Below are 18,138 nucleotides of genomic sequence, written 5' to 3' on the forward strand. Positions count from 1 at the left end.
TTAATTACTATAGCTTTATAGTATAGTTTGAAATCAGGAAGTGTAATGCCTTTGGCCTTGTTCTTCTTTCTCAGGATTACTATGGCTATTTGGGATCTTTTGTGGTTTCATATACATTTTAGGATTGTTTTTTTCTATTTCCGTCAAAAATTCCATTGGAATTTTGATAGAGATTGCATTGAATCTGTAGATGACTTTGGGTACTATGAATATTTTAACAATATCAATTTTTATGATCCATGAACATGGGATATATTTCCATTTGTTTATATATTCTTTAATTTCTTTCATCAAAGTCTTGTAGTTTTTATCACACAGATCTTCACTTCCTTGGTTAAGTTTATTCCTAAATATTTTATTGTTTTTTATGGTATTGTGATTGGGATAGTTTTATTACTTTTGTTGATATTTTGTTATTATATAGAAACAACTGATGTCTGTATGTTGATTTTATATCCCGCAACTTGATTGAATTCATTGATTAGTTTAACAGTTTTTTTGGTTGAATCTTTAAGATTTTCTATGTATAATATCATATCATCTTAAATAATGGCAATTTTACGTCTTCTTTTCCAATTTGGATGCATTTTATTTCTTTGTCTTGCCTGATTGCTCTAGCTAGGATTTCTAGTATTTTATGAATAATAGTGATGAGAGTGGGCACCCTTGTCTAGTTCCTCATCTTAGAGGAAAAGCTTTCAATCTTTCATCATTGAGTATGATGTTAAGCTATGGGTCTGACATAATGGCCTTTATTATGTTGAAGTAAACTCCTTCAATATTCAGTTTGTTGAGAGTTTTTGTCATGAAATTTTGCTGAATTTTGTCAAACGTCTTTTCCCCATTTATTGAGATGATCATAAATATTTATCTTTCATTCTATTAACGTGGTATATCACATGTATTGATTTGTGTATATCAAACTATCCTTGCATCCCAGGGATAAATCCCACCTAGTTGGTGTATGATTGTTTTGATGTGTTGTTGAATTCAATTTGCTAATATTTTTTGGAGAATTTTTGCACCTATATTCATCAGGAATATTGGTCTAGTTTTGTTTTCTCATAGTGTCCTTATCTGGCTTTGGTATCAGGGTAATGTTGGCCTTGTAAAATGCGTTTGGAAGTATTTCCTCCTCTTCAGTTTTTTTCAGAGTTTGAGATGAATTGGCATTAACTTTCCTTTAAATGTTTGGTAGAATTCACCAGTGAAGCCATTTGGTACTGGGCTTTTCTCTGTTGGGAGGCTTTTGATTACTGATTCAATCTCTTTGTTCATTATTAGAATCTTCAGAGTTTCTATTACTTTCTGATTTAGTCTTGGTAGGTTGTATGTTTCTAGGAATATATTCATTTCTTCTGGGTTATCCAGTTTGTTGGCATATAACATTTCATAGTAGTCTTTTATGGTCCTTTGTATTTCTGAGCTATCATATGAGCTATCAGTTGTGATATCTTTTCTTTCATTTCTGATTCTATTGATTTGGGTCCTCTTTTTTTCTTAGTCTACCCAAAGCTTTGTCAATTTTGTTTATCTTTTCAGAAAACCAGCTCTTAGTTTTGCTGATATTTTCTATTGCTTTTCTGGTCTCTATTTCAGTTATTTCCACCATGATTTTTTTATTTCCTTTCTTCTGCTAACTTTGGGCTTACTTTGTTCTTTTTCTAGTTCCTTGAAGTGTAAAGTTAGGTTGTTTATTTGAGATCTTTCTATTTTCTTAATATATGCATTTATCACTATAAATTTCCCTTTGAGACTGCTTTTGCAGCATCCTATAGGTTTTAGTGTGTTGTCTTTCCATTTTCACTTGTTTCAGGATATTTTTTATTTCCATTTTGATTTATTCTTTAACCCATTGGTTGTTCAGGAGTGTGTTATTTGATTTCCACATAATTGTAGATTTTCTAGCTTTCCTTTTATTGTTGATATCTAGTTTCATACCATTGTGGACAAAAAAGATAGTATGATTTCAATCCTCTTGAGTTAGTTAAGACTTGTTTTGTGTCCTATCAGATGATCTATCCTGGAGAATGTTCTGTGTGCACTTGAGAAGACTGTGTATTCTGCTGCTGTTGGATGAATTGTTTTGTACATGTCTGTTAGGTTCACTTGGTCTAATGTGTGTTTTGAGTCCAATGTTTCTTTTTTGATTTTCTGTCTGGATGATCTATCCATTGCTGAAAGTGGGGTATTGAAGTCCCCTAATATTGTATTGTCTATTTCTTCCTTCAGATCTTTTAGTATTTGCCTAAGATAATTAGGTGCTCTGATATCATGTGAGCATATCATTGATTGTTATATCTTCTTAATGAATTGACCACTTTATTATTTTATAATGACCTTATGTGTCTTTTGTTACCATTTTTGGTGTACGGTCTTATTTTGTGTGATATAAGTATAGTTATACCCACTTTCTTTTGGTTTCTACTTGCATGGAATATCTTTTTCTATCCCTTCACTTTGAGCCTGTGTGTGGACTTAAATCTGGAGTGAGTCTCTTGTAGGCAGCATATAGTTGAGTCTCGTTTTTTTTATCTGTCCAACCACTCTGTGCCTTTTGATTGGTAAATTCAATCCATTTACAGTTTGAGTAATTATTGATATGAAAGGACTTACTATAATTACATTTCATTCATTGCTTTCTGCCTATTTTATAGTTTCGTTGTTCCTATTTCCCTCTACTTCTGCTTACCTTTTTAAATTGGTGATTTTCCGTGGTTGTGTCCTCTATTTCCCCTTTCTTTGTCTTTTGTGAATCGAATATAGATTTTTGTTTTGTGGTTTCCATTGGGCTTACATAAAGGCTCTTATAGATAAAATAGTCCATTTTAAGCTGATAGCAACTTAACTTTGCATACAAAGCTCCACCCATTTACTATCCCTATTTTATCTTTTTGACATCACACTTTACCTCTTTTTATATTGTGCATTCATTAACAAATTATAGTAGCTCTAATTATTTTTTAATTAGTTTTTATTGGAGTATAGTTGCTTTACAATGTTGTATTAGTTTCTACTGTACAACAAAATGAATCAGTTATACATACACATATATTGCCTCTCTTTTTGGATTTCCTTCCCATTTAGGTCACCAGAGTGCAGTAAGTAGAGTTCCCTGTGCTATACAGTATGTTCTCATTTGTTGTCTATTTTATACATAGTATCAATAATGTATGTGTGTCAATTTCAGTTTCCTCACCCCCGCTCCACTTTCCCCCTTGGTATCCATACATTTGTTCTCTATGTCTGTGTCTCTATTTCTGCTTTACAAATAAGATCATCTATACCATTTTTCTAGATTCCACATATGTGTGTTAATATACGATATTTGTTTTTCTCTTTCTGACTTACTCACTCTGTATGACACTCTCTAGGTCCATCCACGTCTCTACAAATGACCCAATTTCATTCCTTTTAATGGCTGAGCAATATTTCACTGTAAATATGTAACACATCTTCTTTATCTTTCAGTGGACACTTAGGTTGTTTCCATGTGCTGGCTATTGTAAATAGTGCTGCAATGAACACTGGGGTGCAGGTCTCTTTTTGAATTATGGTTTTCTCAGGGTATATTCCCAGTAGTGGGATTGCTGGGTCATATGGTAGTTCTATTTTTAGTTTTCTAAGGAACCTCCATACTGTTTTCCATAGTGGCTGTATCAATTTACATTCCCACCAACAGTGCATGAGGGTTCCCTTTTCTCCACACCCCCTCCAGCATTTATTGTTTGTAGATTTTTTGATGATGGCCATTCTAACCGGTGTGAGGTGATACCTCATTGTAGTTTTGATTTGTATTTCTCTAATGATTAGTGATGTTGATCATCCTTTCATGTGCCTCTTGGCCATCTGTATGTCTTCTTTGGAGAAATATCTATTTAGGTCATCAACCCATTTTTTGATTGGGTTGTTTGATTTTTTGATATTGAGCTGCATGAGCTGCTTGTATATTTTGGAGATTAATCCTTTGTCAGTTGCTTTGTTTGCAAATATTTCCTCCTGTTCTGAGGGCTGGCTTTTCGTCTTGTCTGTGGTTTCCTTTGCTGTGCAAAAACTTTTAAGTTTCATTAGGTCCCATTTGTTTATTTTTGTTTTTATTCTCATTACTCTAGGAGGTGGGTCAAAAAGGATCTTGCTGTGATTTATGTCAAAGAGTGTTCTGCCTGTGTTTTCCTCTAAGAGTTTTATAGTGTCTGGCCTTACATTTAGATCTTAAATCCATTTTGAGTTTATTTTTGTGTGTGGTGTTAGGGAGTGTTCTAATTTCATTCTTTTACATGTAGCTATCTAGTTTTCCCAGCACCACTTATTGAAGAGGCTGTCTTTTCTCCATTGTATATTTTTGCCTCTTTTGTCATAGATTAGATGACCATAGGTGTGTCAGTTTATCTATGGGCTTTCTATCCTGTTCCATTGATCTATATTTCTGTTTTTGTGCCATTGCCATACTGTCTTGATTACGGTAGCTTTGTAGTATAGTCTGAAGTCAGGGAGCCTGATTCCTCCAGCTCCGTTTTTCTTTCTCAAGATGGCTTTGGTTATTTGGGGTCTTCTTTGTTTCCATAGAAATGGTGAACTTTTTTGTTGTAGTTCTGTGAAAACTACAATTGGTAATTTGATAGGGATTGCATTGAATCTGTAGATTGCTTTGCATAGTATAGTCATTTTCAAAATATTGTTTCTTCCAATCTAAGAACACAGTATATCTCTCCATCTGTTTTTGTCGTCTTTGATTTCTTTCATCAATATCTTATAGTTTTCTGCATATGGGTCTTTTGCCTCCTTGGGTAGGTTTATCCTAGGTATTTTATTCTTTTTGTTGCAGTGGTAAATGGGATTGTTTTCTTGATTTCTCCTTCTGATCTTTTGTTGTTAGTGTATAGGAATGCAAGAGATTTATGCATATAAATTTTGTATCCTCCTACTTTACCAAATTCATAGATTAGCTCTAGTGGTTTTCTGGTGGCATCTTTAGGATTTTCTATGTACAGTATCATGTCATCTGCAAACAGTGACAGTTTTACTTCTTCTTTTCCAATTTGGATTCCTTGTATTTCTTTTTCTTCTCTGATTGCCATGGCTAGGACTTCCAGAACTATGCTGAATAATAGTGGCGAGAGTGGACATCCTAGTCTTGTTCCTGATCTTAGAGGAAATGCTTTCAGTTTTTCACCATCGAGAATGATGTTTGCAGTGGGTTTTTCGTATATGGCCTTCGTTATGTTGAGGTAGGTTCTCCCTATGCCCACTTTCTGGAGAGTTTTTATCGTAAATGGGTGTTGAATTTTGTCAAAATCCCTTTCTGCATCTATTGAGATGTTCATATATTTTTTATTCTTCAATTAGTTAATATGGTGTATCACATTGATTTTCGTATGTTGAAGAATCCTTGCATCCCTGGGATAAATCCCAGTTGGTCATGGTGTATGATCCTTTTAATGTGTTGTTGGATTCTGTTTGCTAGTATTTTGTTCAGGATTTTTGAGTCTGTGTTCATCAGTGATATTGGCCTGTAAGTTTCTTTTTTGTGGTATCTTTGTCTGGTTTTGGTGTCAGGGTGATGGTGGCCTCGTAGAATGAGTTTGGGAGTGTTCCAGCCTCTGCAGTTTTTTGGAAGAGTTTGAGAAGTATAGGTGTTAGCTCTTCTTAAATGTTTGATAGAGTTTGCCTGTGAAGCCATCTGGTCCTGGACTTCTGTTTGTTGGACGATGTTTAATCACAGCTTCAATTTCATTATTTGTGATTTGTCTGGTCATATTTTCTTTTCCTTTCTGGTTCAGTCTTGGATGGTTGTACTTTTCTAAGAATTTGTCCATTTCTTCCAGGTTGTCCATTTTATTGGCATAGAGTTGCTTGTAGTAGTCTCTTATGATCCTCTGTATTTCTGTGGTGTCAATTGTATCTTCTCATTTTTCATTTCTAATTTTATTGATTTGGATCCTCTCCCTTTTTTACTTGATGAGTCTGGCTAAAGGTTTATCAATTTTCTTTATATTCTCAAAGAACCAGCTTTTAGTTTCATTGATCTTTGCTATTGTTTTCTTCATTTCTATGTTATTTATTTCTGCTCTGATCTTTATGATTTCTTTCCTTCTACTAACTTTGGGTTTTGTTTGTTTTTTCTCTAGTTGCTTTAGGTGTAAGGTTAGCTTGTTTATTTGAGATTTTTCTTGTTTCTTGAGGTAGGATTGTATTGCTGTAAACTTCCTTCTTAGAACTGCTTTTGCTGCATCCCATAGGTTTTGGGTCATTGTGTTTTCATTGTCATTTGTCTCGGTATTTTTTGATTTCCTCTTTGATTTCTTCAGTGATCTCTTGGTTATTTAGTAACATTGTTTAGCCTCCATGTGTTTGTATTTTTTACAGTGTTTTTTTTCTTGTAATTTATTCCTAGTCTCATAGCGTTGTGGTCAGAAAAGATGCTTGATATGATTTCAATTTTCTTAAATTTACTGAGGCTTGATTGTGACCCAAGATGTGATCTATCCTGGAGAATGTTCCATGAGCACTAGAGAAGAAAGTGTATTCTGCCACTTTTGGGTAGAATGTCATATAAATATCAATTAAGTCTATGTGGTCTGTTGTATCATTTAAAGCTTGTGTTTCCTTATTTATTTTCTGTCTGGATGATCTGTCCATTGGTGTAAGTAGGGTGTTAAAGTCCTCCACTATTATTGTGTTACTGTCAGTTTCCCCTTTTATGGCTGTTAGCATTTGCCTTATGTACTGAGATGCACCTATGTTGGGTGTATAAATATTTACAATTGTTATATTTTCCTGGATCGATCCCTTGATCATTATATAGTGTCCTTCCTTATCTCTTATAATAGTCTTTATTTTAAAGTCTATCTTTTCTGATATGAGTATTGCTACTCCAGCTTTCTTTTTGATTCCCATTTGTATGGAATATCTTTTTCCATCCCCTCACTTTCAGCGTGTATGTGTTTCTGTGTCTGAAGTGGGTCTCTTGTAGACAGCATATATACGGGTCTTGTTTTTGAATTCATTCATCTAGTCTGTGTCTTTTGGTTGGAGCATTGAATCCATTTGCACTTAAGGTAGTTATAGATATGTATGTTCCTATTACCATCTTCTTAATTGTTTTGGGTTTGTTCTTGTGGGTCTTTTCCTTCTCTTGTGTTTCCCACCTAGAGAAGTTCCTTTAGCATTTGCTGTAAAGCTGGTTTGGTGGTGCTGAATTCTCTTAGCTTTTGCTTGTCTGTAAAGCTTTTGATTTCTCCATTGAATCTGAATGTGATCCTCGCTGAGTAGAGTAATCTTGGTTGTAGGTTTTCCCCTTTCATCACTTGAGATATGTCCTGCCACTCCCTTCTGGTCTGCAGTTTCTGCTGAAAAATAAGCTGATAACCTTATGGGGATTCCCTTGTAGGTTATTTGTTGATTTTCCCTTGCTGCATTTAATAGTTTTTCTTTGTATTTAATTTTTGTTGGTTGGATTAATATGTGTCTTGGTGTTTTTCTCCTTGGGTTTATCCTGTATGGGACTCTCTGCACTTTCTGGACTTGATTGACTATTTCCTTTCCCACGTTAGGGAAGTTTTCAACTACAATCTCTTCACATATTTTCTCAGGACCTTTCCCTTTCTCTTCTTCTCAGACCCCTGTAATTCAACTGTTGGCATGTTTAATGTTGTTCCAGAGGTCTCTTAGGCTGTCTTCATTTCTTTTCATTCTTTATTCTTCTCCACGGCAGTTATTTCCACCATTCTATCTTCCAGCTCACTTCTCCGTTCTTCTGCCTCAGTTATTCTGCTGTTAATTCTTTCTGGTATATTTTTGATTTCAGTTATTGTGTTGTTCATCACTGATTGTTTGTTCTTTAGTTCTTCTAGGTGCTTGTTAAACATTTCTTGTATCTTCTCTATCCTTTCCTCCATTTTGTTTTCAAGATCTTGGATCATCTTTACTGTCATTACTCTGAATTATTTTTCAGGTAGATTTCCTATCTCCTCTTCATTTATTTGGTCTTGTGGGTTTTTACCTTGTTCCTTCATCTGCAACATATTTGTTTGTCGTCTTATTTTGTCTAACCTACTGTGTTTATGGTCTCCTTTCTGCAGGCTGCAGGGTGGTAATTCCTCTTGCTTCTGTTGTCTGCCCCCTAGTGAGTAAAGTTGGTTCAGGGGCTTGTGTAGGCTTCCTGTTGGAAGGGACTGGTGCCTGTGCTCTGGTGGGTGGAACTGAGTCTTTTCCCTCTTAGGGCAGGGCCTCTTAGCTTTTGCTTGTCTGTAAAGCTTTTGATTTCTCCATTGAATCTGAATGTGATCCTCGCTGAGTAGAGTAATCTTGGTTGTAGGTTTTCCCCTTTCATCACTTGAGATATGTCCTGCCACTCCCTTCTGGTCTGCAGTTTCTGCTGAAAAATAAGCTGATAACCTTATGGGGATTCCCTTGTAGGTTATTTGTTGATTTTCCCTTGCTGCATTTAATAGTTTTTCTTTGTATTTAATTTTTGTTGGTTGGATTAATATGTGTCTTGGTGTTTTTCTCCTTGGGTTTATCCTGTATGGGACTCTCTGCACTTTCTGGACTTGATTGACTATTTCCTTTCCCACGTTAGGGAAGTTTTCAACTACAATCTCTTCACATATTTTCTCAGGACCTTTCCCTTTCTCTTCTTCTCAGACCCCTGTAATTCAACTGTTGGCATGTTTAATGTTGTTCCAGAGGTCTCTTAGGCTGTCTTCATTTCTTTTCATTCTTTATTCTTCTCCACGGCAGTTATTTCCACCATTCTATCTTCCAGCTCACTTCTCCGTTCTTCTGCCTCAGTTATTCTGCTGTTAATTCTTTCTGGTATATTTTTGATTTCAGTTATTGTGTTGTTCATCACTGATTGTTTGTTCTTTAGTTCTTCTAGGTGCTTGTTAAACATTTCTTGTATCTTCTCTATCCTTTCCTCCATTTTGTTTTCAAGATCTTGGATCATCTTTACTGTCATTACTCTGAATTATTTTTCAGGTAGATTTCCTATCTCCTCTTCATTTATTTGGTCTTGTGGGTTTTTACCTTGTTCCTTCATCTGCAACATATTTGTTTGTCGTCTTATTTTGTCTAACCTACTGTGTTTATGGTCTCCTTTCTGCAGGCTGCAGGGTGGTAATTCCTCTTGCTTCTGTTGTCTGCCCCCTAGTGAGTAAAGTTGGTTCAGGGGCTTGTGTAGGCTTCCTGTTGGAAGGGACTGGTGCCTGTGCTCTGGTGGGTGGAACTGAGTCTTTTCCCTCTTAGGGCAGGGCCACGTCAGGTGGTGTGTTTTGGGGTTTCTGTGAGCTTAGTACAACTTTAGGCAGTCTGTCTGGTGATGGGTGGGGCTGTGGTTCTGTCTTGTTGGTTGTTTGGCGTGAGGTGTCCAGCACTGAAGCCTGCAGGCAGTTGTGTGGGGCTGGGTCCTGGTGTTTATGTGGATACCTCCAGGAGCACGTGCACCGATTAATATTCCCTGGGCCCAGGGATTCTCTGGTGGTCCAGTGTCCTGGAGTTGGTGCTCCCACCCCGGAGGCCCAGGCTCGACCCCTGGCCAGGGAGCCAAGAGCCCGCAAGCTTCACAGAGCGGCCAGAGAAAAAAGGAAAAATAGAAAAGAAAACAAACAGACAAACAAAATCCAAGACAAATAGCAAAAACAACAGCAAACAGACAGCAGCAGCAGCAACACAACGAACACACACACAGAAAAAAGAAAAGAAGGGCTTCCCTGGTGGCGCAGTGGTTGCGCGTCCGCCTGCCGATGCAGGGGAACCGGGTTCGCGCCCCGGTATGGGAGGATCCCACATGCCGCGGAGCGGCTGGGCCCGTGAGCCATGGCCGCTGAGCCTGCGCGTCCGGAGCCTGTGCTCCGCAACGGGAGAGGCCACAACAGAGGAAGGCCCGCATACCACAAAAACAAAAAAACAAAAAAACAAGAGCACAAACAAACAAAGGAATTCAAAGATGAGAATAGTCCCTAAGGACTAAACTAACAAAAACAAAAAAATGAAAAATAAAACTGAAACAGAAGGCAAACAGCAAAAAAAGTGAAGAAAACAAAACAGACATAAAAACAATAAAAAAAAGGGAAAGAAAAAAAACAAGAAAAAAACCACAAAACAACAAAAAGAAGTAAAGTAAAAATTTAAAAATATATATGTTAAAAAGTTCTTTTTAAATAAAAATAAAGAATAAAAAGGTAAAAAATAATAAAAGCAACAGCACCAACAACTGAACAAAATGAAACAAACAAAAAAATAATAGTAATAAGTATATTTTCCTGGGGCCTCCTCTGTCAGTGTCCTTGCCCCCACAGTGAGCCAGAGCCAATCCCTGTCTCCCCAGGAGGCCTTCCAATACCTCTAGTTAGGCCTCGGGACCTGCTGTGGGTACTGTGGGGCCAGCTCAGACTCTGACCTGGCCAGACTCCTTGCCCCCAGAGTCCACTGCTGCAAAGGCTAGACTGGTCTCAGTTGTGGAACACTCATTGTCTACTCCAGTATTCCACAGATGCAGGATTTAGCAAGCCAATCTCAGGGATTAAATCTGTGGCTTGCGCAGCTGCACAGAAAGATTTCCATTCCTCTTCCTTAGTCGCACTGTCCCTGGGCCTCAGCTTTGGTTTTGACCCCACCTCTGCGTGTGCACCACCCTCAGGCATCTGTTCCTTGCCCAGGCGAGAGGGAGCGAAAGCAGTGGCTGCTTGCGGCACACTTACTCAGGCCCGGGAGGGGTACAGCGGCCACAATTGGGCTGTGTGCAAATTGCCTGCGGTGGCAGAACCAGCAGGCAGTTGCAACAGACTGGCGCACTCGCTCTGCTGAGAGTCCCTCTCAGTGCCCACGGAGGCAGGAGCTGGGATGTGGGGGCGGTGGTGGCCCTGCCCCCCACGTGTCTCTCAACAATGGCGCCTCACTTTCCAGGCAGACCACACTTCCTCTAGGGGCATTCCCAGCCACTCATCCCCTCACTCCTGTCCCCTCTGCTGTATCCACACAGCCAGCAGCATTCCTCTCCCCAGACCCATTCTCCCAACCCCACACTTTAGTTCTCAGCCCCCGCCACCATCGACAGACTTTTGTCCCAGGCAGGCAGGGGTGCCCAGAGCTGATTCCCAAGGAGGCTTTGGGGTGTACAGCTCTCAGTCCCCCAGAGCCCACGGGCAGAGACCCCAGCTCGAGGGACAAGTGGTCCTGCTCAGATGGGAGCCCTTCTCAGTGCCTGCAGAGGCTGAAGAAGCCGGCGGGTGGGAAAAGGGGTTGTAATGGTGGCTCCACCCCTCACGCACCACTGAACAATGACACCGTGCTTCTATGGTATCCTGGGCTTTTTCCACAGACTTTCCCGGTTGTGGGGCTCCTTACTCCTGTCCCTTCAGGCTGTCTTTTCACAGCCAACAGCTGTCCCCTCCCTGGGTCCACACTCCAAACCCCACTTTCCAGCACCCAGCTCCCCTCCACAACAGGCAACTCACGACTCAGGCCAGAATGTGCAGAGCTGCAGTGTAGACCATGCATGCAGTCTTTGTCCTGCATTCCACAGAGTGTCCACTGCATTCTCCTTTGATTCCCCCAAAGGTCCGTTTCTGTCCCAGCTGATTTCCCTCTGTGAGGGAGTTTTTCTGAGTGTGGGGACCTCCCCTCACCTTCAGCTTCCTGCCAGATTGCTGGTCCCTGTTTTGATTCATCTTTTCTTTTTTTTCTTCTTTCTTTCATCCTACCTGGTTTTGAGGGGATTTTTCTTGTCTTTTTAGGTTGTCTGAAGTCCTCTGCTAATGTTCAGCAGGTGCTCTATGAGAATTGTTCCATTTGTAGATGTATTCTTGATGTACTTGTGAGGAGCGACAAATTCCACGTCCTCCTATTCCACCATCTTGACTCCTCTCCAGTAGCTGTAGTTATTTTTAATACTCTTTTGCTTTAACCTTTATACTGTAGTTGTGTTTAACACACCATCCTATTACAGAATTAGAGTGTAACCCCACTTTCCAGCACCCAGCTCCCCTCCACAACAGGCAACTCACGACTCAGGCCAGAATGTGCAGAGCTGCAGTGTAGACCATGCATGCAGTCTTTGTCCTGCATTCCACAGAGTGTCCACTGCATTCTCCTTTGATTCCCCCAAAGGTCCGTTTCTGTCCCAGCTGATTTCCCTCTGTGAGGGAGTTTTTCTGAGTGTGGGGACCTCCCCTCACCTTCAGCTTCCTGCCAGATTGCTGGTCCCTGTTTTGATTCATCTTTTCTTTTTTTTCTTCTTTCTTTCATCCTACCTGGTTTTGAGGGGATTTTTCTTGTCTTTTTAGGTTGTCTGAAGTCCTCTGCTAATGTTCAGCAGGTGCTCTATGAGAATTGTTCCATTTGTAGATGTATTCTTGATGTACTTGTGAGGAGCGACAAATTCCACGTCCTCCTATTCCACCATCTTGACTCCTCTCCAGTAGCTGTAGTTATTTTTAATACTCTTTTGCTTTAACCTTTATACTGTAGTTGTGTTTAACACACCATCCTATTACAGAATTAGAGTGTTCTAAATCTGCATACTTACCTTTACCAGTGTATTATATACTTTTATGTTTTCATTTCACTAATTAGCATCTTTTCCATTCAGCATTTCTTGCATTGCAGGTCTGGTGGTGATGAAATGCCTCAGCTTATGTTTGTCTGGGAACATCTTTATTTCTCCTTCATATCTGAAGGATAACTTTTCCATATAGAGTATTCTTGGCTGACAGTTTTTTTCTTTCAACATTTTGAATATGTCATTCCACTCTCTCCTGGCACGTAGGGTTTCTGCTGAGAAAACTGCTGATAACCTAATGGGGGTTCTTTTGTAGGTCACAATCTTTTTCCTCTGGCTGCTTTTAGGGATTTCTCTTTATCTTTGATCTTTGACAGTTTCATTGTAATTTATCTTAAGAAGGTCTTTTTGCATTGAGATAATAGGGTGATTAGCATCATGAATTTGGATGTCCCAGTCTTTTCTTGAGTTTGGGAAGTTCTCAGCTATTATATCTTTAATAACTTTTCTGCCTTTTATCCCTCTCTTTTCCTTCTGGAACCCCAGTTATTATAATATTTGTATATTTTATGGAGTCCTATAGATCACATAGGCTTTCTAAATCACTCTTTTTCATTATTTTTTCTTTGTTATCCTCTGATTTCAAATTTCCTATCCTTTAACTCATTTAATCTGTCTTCCACTCAGTCTACTCTGAGGTAGATGCTCTCTATTGCATTTTTCATTTTACTCACTGAATTCTTCAGCTCCAGAATTTCTGTTTGGTTGTTTTCCATGATTTCTATCTCTTTATTAAATTCCAGATTTTCTTCATGTACTGTTTTCCTGATTCCGTTGAATTGTCTTTCTGTGTTCTCTTGCTGCTCTTTTGGTTTCCTCAAAACTGCTATTTTGGGCTTCCCTGGTGGCGCAGTGGTTGAGAATCTGCCTGACAATGCAGGGGACACAGTCCACATGCTGCGGAGCAACTGGGCCCGTGAGCCACAACTACTGAGCCTGCGTGTCTGGAGCTTGTGCTCCACAACAGGAGAGGCTGCGACAGTGAGAGGCCCGCGCACCGCGATGAAGAGTGGCCCCTGCTCGCCGCAACTGGAGAAAGCCCACGCACAGAAACGAAGACCCAACCCAGCTAAAAATAAATAAATAAAAATTTTTTAAAAACTGCTATTTTGAATTCTTTATCAGCTAGATCCTAAAATTTCATGTCTTTGATTTTGTTTATTGGTGAATGATTATTACCTTTTAGTAATATCCTGTTTCCTTGATTCTTCATGTTCCTTGGAGTTTTGTCTCACTGCTTTCACGTATGAAGTAGCAGACACCTCCTCAAAACTTTGCTAATTGCCTTCAGGTGGGAAATACTGTTCATACGTCCTGTTATATCTGGGGTTTTCTCTGACCTTGCATGGATATACCTGCTCCATGCTTCTTGCTCCCTCTTGTGGCATAATTATTAAGCTTTTATGTCTTGTCTGGTCTTACAACTCACCAGGATGTCTGCTAGAAACCTCTCTTTTGTTTTTCAGAAGGTAGCACTACAGTTCAAGTTTTTGGTTTCTCCCCTTCACATAGACCCTGGTCAGATATTTTGAGAGCATTTCTTTTATTGGAGCTTGCTCTTGCCACTGAACTCGGGAGCACATATAAGGAGCTGGCTGGAGAGTGGGGGGAGGTGTGAGTCTTGCACTCTGGGCATTGGGGGTGACTGTGGGACTGGTGAGGGGATCATTGGGTGAGCGTTTACCAGAAGCTCACGGATGGACTTTCCACTGAAGTCCTGAACACAGTCATCAGGAACTATATCCCTTTAATATTGATATTCTTACCTGCTTCTTTCCTGATTTCTTCCCTTCCCCTTTCCCCCAGTCATGGAGGTCCCAGCCTCAAATTTGTTTTGTTTTGTTTTGCTCGAGTAGCATGCTGGAATCTTCCCTCAGCAAGGCTGGAGTTCTACAAATTCTCTTTTGTCCTTGGGTGCCTGCTCAAGTCAGTACTCTTCAGGTTTTCCCCAACCCAACCATGGCCAAGAGGGGTTGGGGCAGGTTCACCGGTCCTGCTGATTCCACAGCTCATACAATGGTCTTTCTGCCTATTACTCATGCACAGGTGGATGAGACTCCTCCCAGGTCCCTTGGCATATCTGGATCCCAGAACTTTAACAGAGGGACTTTTGTTCGTGGATGGATGCCTAACTAGTTGTTTAAAAGGGGGGACAAAAAGGAATATCTTATGCCACTATAATGCTGACATCACTTGTCCATGTTATATTCAGAGTTGAGCTCAGTCTCCCCTATTCCAATAATCTTGACCCCTATTGCAATAGTCTTGAATAAAGTCTTTCTTACCATTTTTGACAAGTGCCAGAATAATTTCTTTTTAATAGTATCTCTCTTCCAACATCTTTCTTGCCTTGTTCCCATTTTTTTTGTGCTATTGTAAATGGAATTTTTCTCTTTTTTTCTTGGATTTTTCATTGCTCATGTATAGAAATACAGTTGGTTTTTGTATTTTGATCTTGTACAATCTTGTTGAACTCATTTAATAGTTCCTTATGATTTTATGTATATAGGATCATACCATCTGAAAGTAGAGTTTTAATTCTTCCTTTCCAATCTGGATAACTTTCATTTCTTTCTCCTGCCTAATTGCCCTGGCTAGAACCTCCAGTACAGTGTTGAATGAAAGTAGCAAGAGTGGACATTCTTGTCTTATTCCTGATCTTAGGGAGACTTTCACAGTTACGTATGATGTTAGCTGTGGTTCTTTCATAGGTGCCATTTGTCAGGTTTAGGAAGTTCCCTTCTATTTCTTGTTTGTTGAGTTATCATGTAAAGGTGTTGGTTTTTGTCAAGTCCTTTTTTGTATCTGTTGAAATGATCATATTGTTTTTTGTCCTTTAGTTTATTAAAACATTATAATAATTGATTTTTGAATACTAAATCAACCTTGCATTTCTGAAACAAATGCCACTTCATCATGGTGTATAATCCTTTTTATATATTGCTGGATTCATTTTGCCAGTACTTTACTGAGGACTTCTTATGTCTTTATTCGTAAGAGATATTGATCTATTATTTTCTTGTGATATCTTTATCTGGCTTTGATACCAGAGTAATACTGACCTTATAGGATGAGTTGCAAGTATTCCCTCCTCTTCTATTCTTAGAAGAATTTGTGAAAAATTGGTATTAATTCTTCTTGAAATGTTTGGTAGAATTCACCCTTGAAGCCATCTGTGCTTGTGCTTTTCTTTCTGCAAAGTTTAAAAATTACTGATTCAATCTCTTTATTTGTTGTAGCTCTATTCAGATATTCTGTTTCTTCTTGAGTCTGTTTTGGTGGTTTGTGTCTTTCTAGGAATTTATCCATTTCATTTATCTAATATGTTGACATACTCTTGTTCATAGTATTCTCTTAGGATCCCTTTCATTTATATGAATTTGATAGTTATTATTTTAGTAATTTGAGTATTCTTTTTTTTGGTCTGTTTATGCAAATATTTGTCAATTTTGTTGATCTTTTCAAACCTACTTTTGGTTTCATTGATTTTCTCTATTTTTCTTTTATGATCTATATATTTTTCTGCTCTAATGTTTATTATCTACTTCCCTCTGTTAGCTTTGGATTTAGTTTGCTCTTCTTTTTCCAGTTCCTTAAGATAGAACGATAGGTTATTAATTTGGGATCTTTTGTCTTAGTCAACTTAGAGTACTATAAAAAATTACTAGAGACTGGGTGGCTTAAACAACAGAAATGGATTTTCTCACAGTTCTGGAGGCTGGAATTCTAAGGTCAGGGTGCCAGCATGGTTGGGCTCTGATGGGAACTCTCTTCCCAGCTTGCAGATGGTGCCTTATCACTGTGTCCTCACATGGCTGGAAGTAAGACAGGGAGCAAGCTCTCTGGTGTCTCTTCTTATAAGGCCACTAATCCCATCATAAGCCTTCATGACCTCATCTAAATCTAATGATCTCCCAAAGGGCCCATCTCCAAATACTATCACATTAGGGGTTAGGACTTCAATATATGAATTTGTGGGGACTCAATTCAGTCTATAACATTTTTCTTCTCTGTAATGTAGGTGGTTGCTGCTATAAATTTCCTTCTATTCACTGCTTTTACTTCATCCCATAAGTTTTCCTTGTTATTGATTTCTAATTTCATTGTTGAGTGAAACAGCTGAGCTCCCCCTCCCCCAAGTAAGTTTCTAATTTCTGCTCTTTTTCCTGTGTATGGATCACACTTTCCTGTTTCTTTTCATATCATAACTTTTTTTGAAAATTGGACATTTTGGATAATGTATTATAGTAACTCTGGGTACTGATTCCCAACCCCCAGGGTGTATTGTTTGCTGGTTTATTTGTTTAGTGACTTGGTTGCACTTTTTCTCTGAAGTCTATTTCTCCCATGGTGTTCAGCCTCTAATGTCACCTCTCAGAGGGAACAGCCTTGGGCATGCACACAGTCACCCTGGAATGACACAGCTCTCTTGTTTATTTTCCTAATCTCCCTATTAAGCCTGCCTCTGTGGTACCTCACCCAGCTGTTAGCCTCCACTAATTGCAGGCTAATTGCTCCATTTTTATTTTTCTGACAGTTTCCCATACATAAAGTCCTCCAGTGATCTAATTAGATTTGAGTTCCCTTGTGTTTGAGGCCAGTCTTAGGTATTTGTTCTGACCTCAGGAGGGTTCTTCTTAGCTGACTCTTCCCCTAGGTACTCTCTGTTAAACTTCTAGCTTTCACATGGTTTAGCTTGTTAATCTCATGAAGCTCCCAGCTTCACTGTAACTGCTTATCTCCCAAATCTCCATTGTTTTTGACAGCACCCTTAGGCTTGAACTTCCCCATACTCTGTTCCAAATAGTCTGTTCTCTTAGGAAAACTCTCTGTTCTTAAGTCCTGCCTTTCCCCCTGGGAACAATCTATCAACCACTGTTCTGGAGCTATGGATAGGGACAGTGGACTGCTTCTCTTGGAGTGACACCCTTGCCCTACCAGTGGAGTGCTGGGTAACCCTGGTTTTCTTGGCTTGCCTCTCCCAGTGTGGAACCTCTACTCTATGAGTTACGTCAGGGCAGGGGCACTCAGAGCCCCCCACTATTCTTGGCCTGCCACCTGCGATAGAGCTGCCCTGTGCATGGGGGCTAGGTAGATGGAGGAAGCCTCACACCTACCAGTCATGCCATGCTGGAATAGAGCTTCTGCCTTATGGACCTGGGGATGGGGTGAGGTAGGAGGAGAAATGCTGATGAGTTGCCCTTCCTGGGGGGAAAGCATAGCCTTTGAATGGGACCTGAGGGAAAAGAGTGCTCCCAGGCTTTATTTGCCGGGAGTAGAGCTTCCATCTCACTGAACTGAAGCATAGAGTAGATCATGTCTCAAATGCCATAGACTCTCACTTTTCTTATTAAGAATTCATTGATTTTCTTGTGTAAATGTTTCTCCATTTTCTGTATGCCCTTAGGACATTCACAGTTTTCAGAGACTTTAAATTGTTTTTGTTTTTATAATTTTTACCAGTTATGGTGGTTTTATTGGAGAGAGGCTCTGTGGAGCTCCTCACACTGCAATTCTGGAAATGTCCAACTCTCATTTATTTTGAAGGTTCTTTGTTTGTTTTTACTCTCAGATCA

At 39.3% G+C, this 18,138-nt stretch overlaps 1 protein-coding gene across 1 annotated transcript in view; it reads left to right on the forward strand.

Moving 5' to 3' along the window:
- Window positions 1-18,138, forward strand: part of VAMP7 (vesicle associated membrane protein 7) — a 67,372-nt gene that overhangs the window by 36,266 nt on the left and 12,968 nt on the right. The gene's annotated exons all lie outside the window — the stretch shown is intronic.

The sequence above is a fragment of the Physeter macrocephalus genome, chromosome 21 (genome assembly GCF_002837175.3).
Source record: "Physeter macrocephalus isolate SW-GA chromosome 21, ASM283717v5, whole genome shotgun sequence".
NCBI classification, from domain to species: Eukaryota; Metazoa; Chordata; class Mammalia; order Artiodactyla; family Physeteridae; genus Physeter; species Physeter macrocephalus.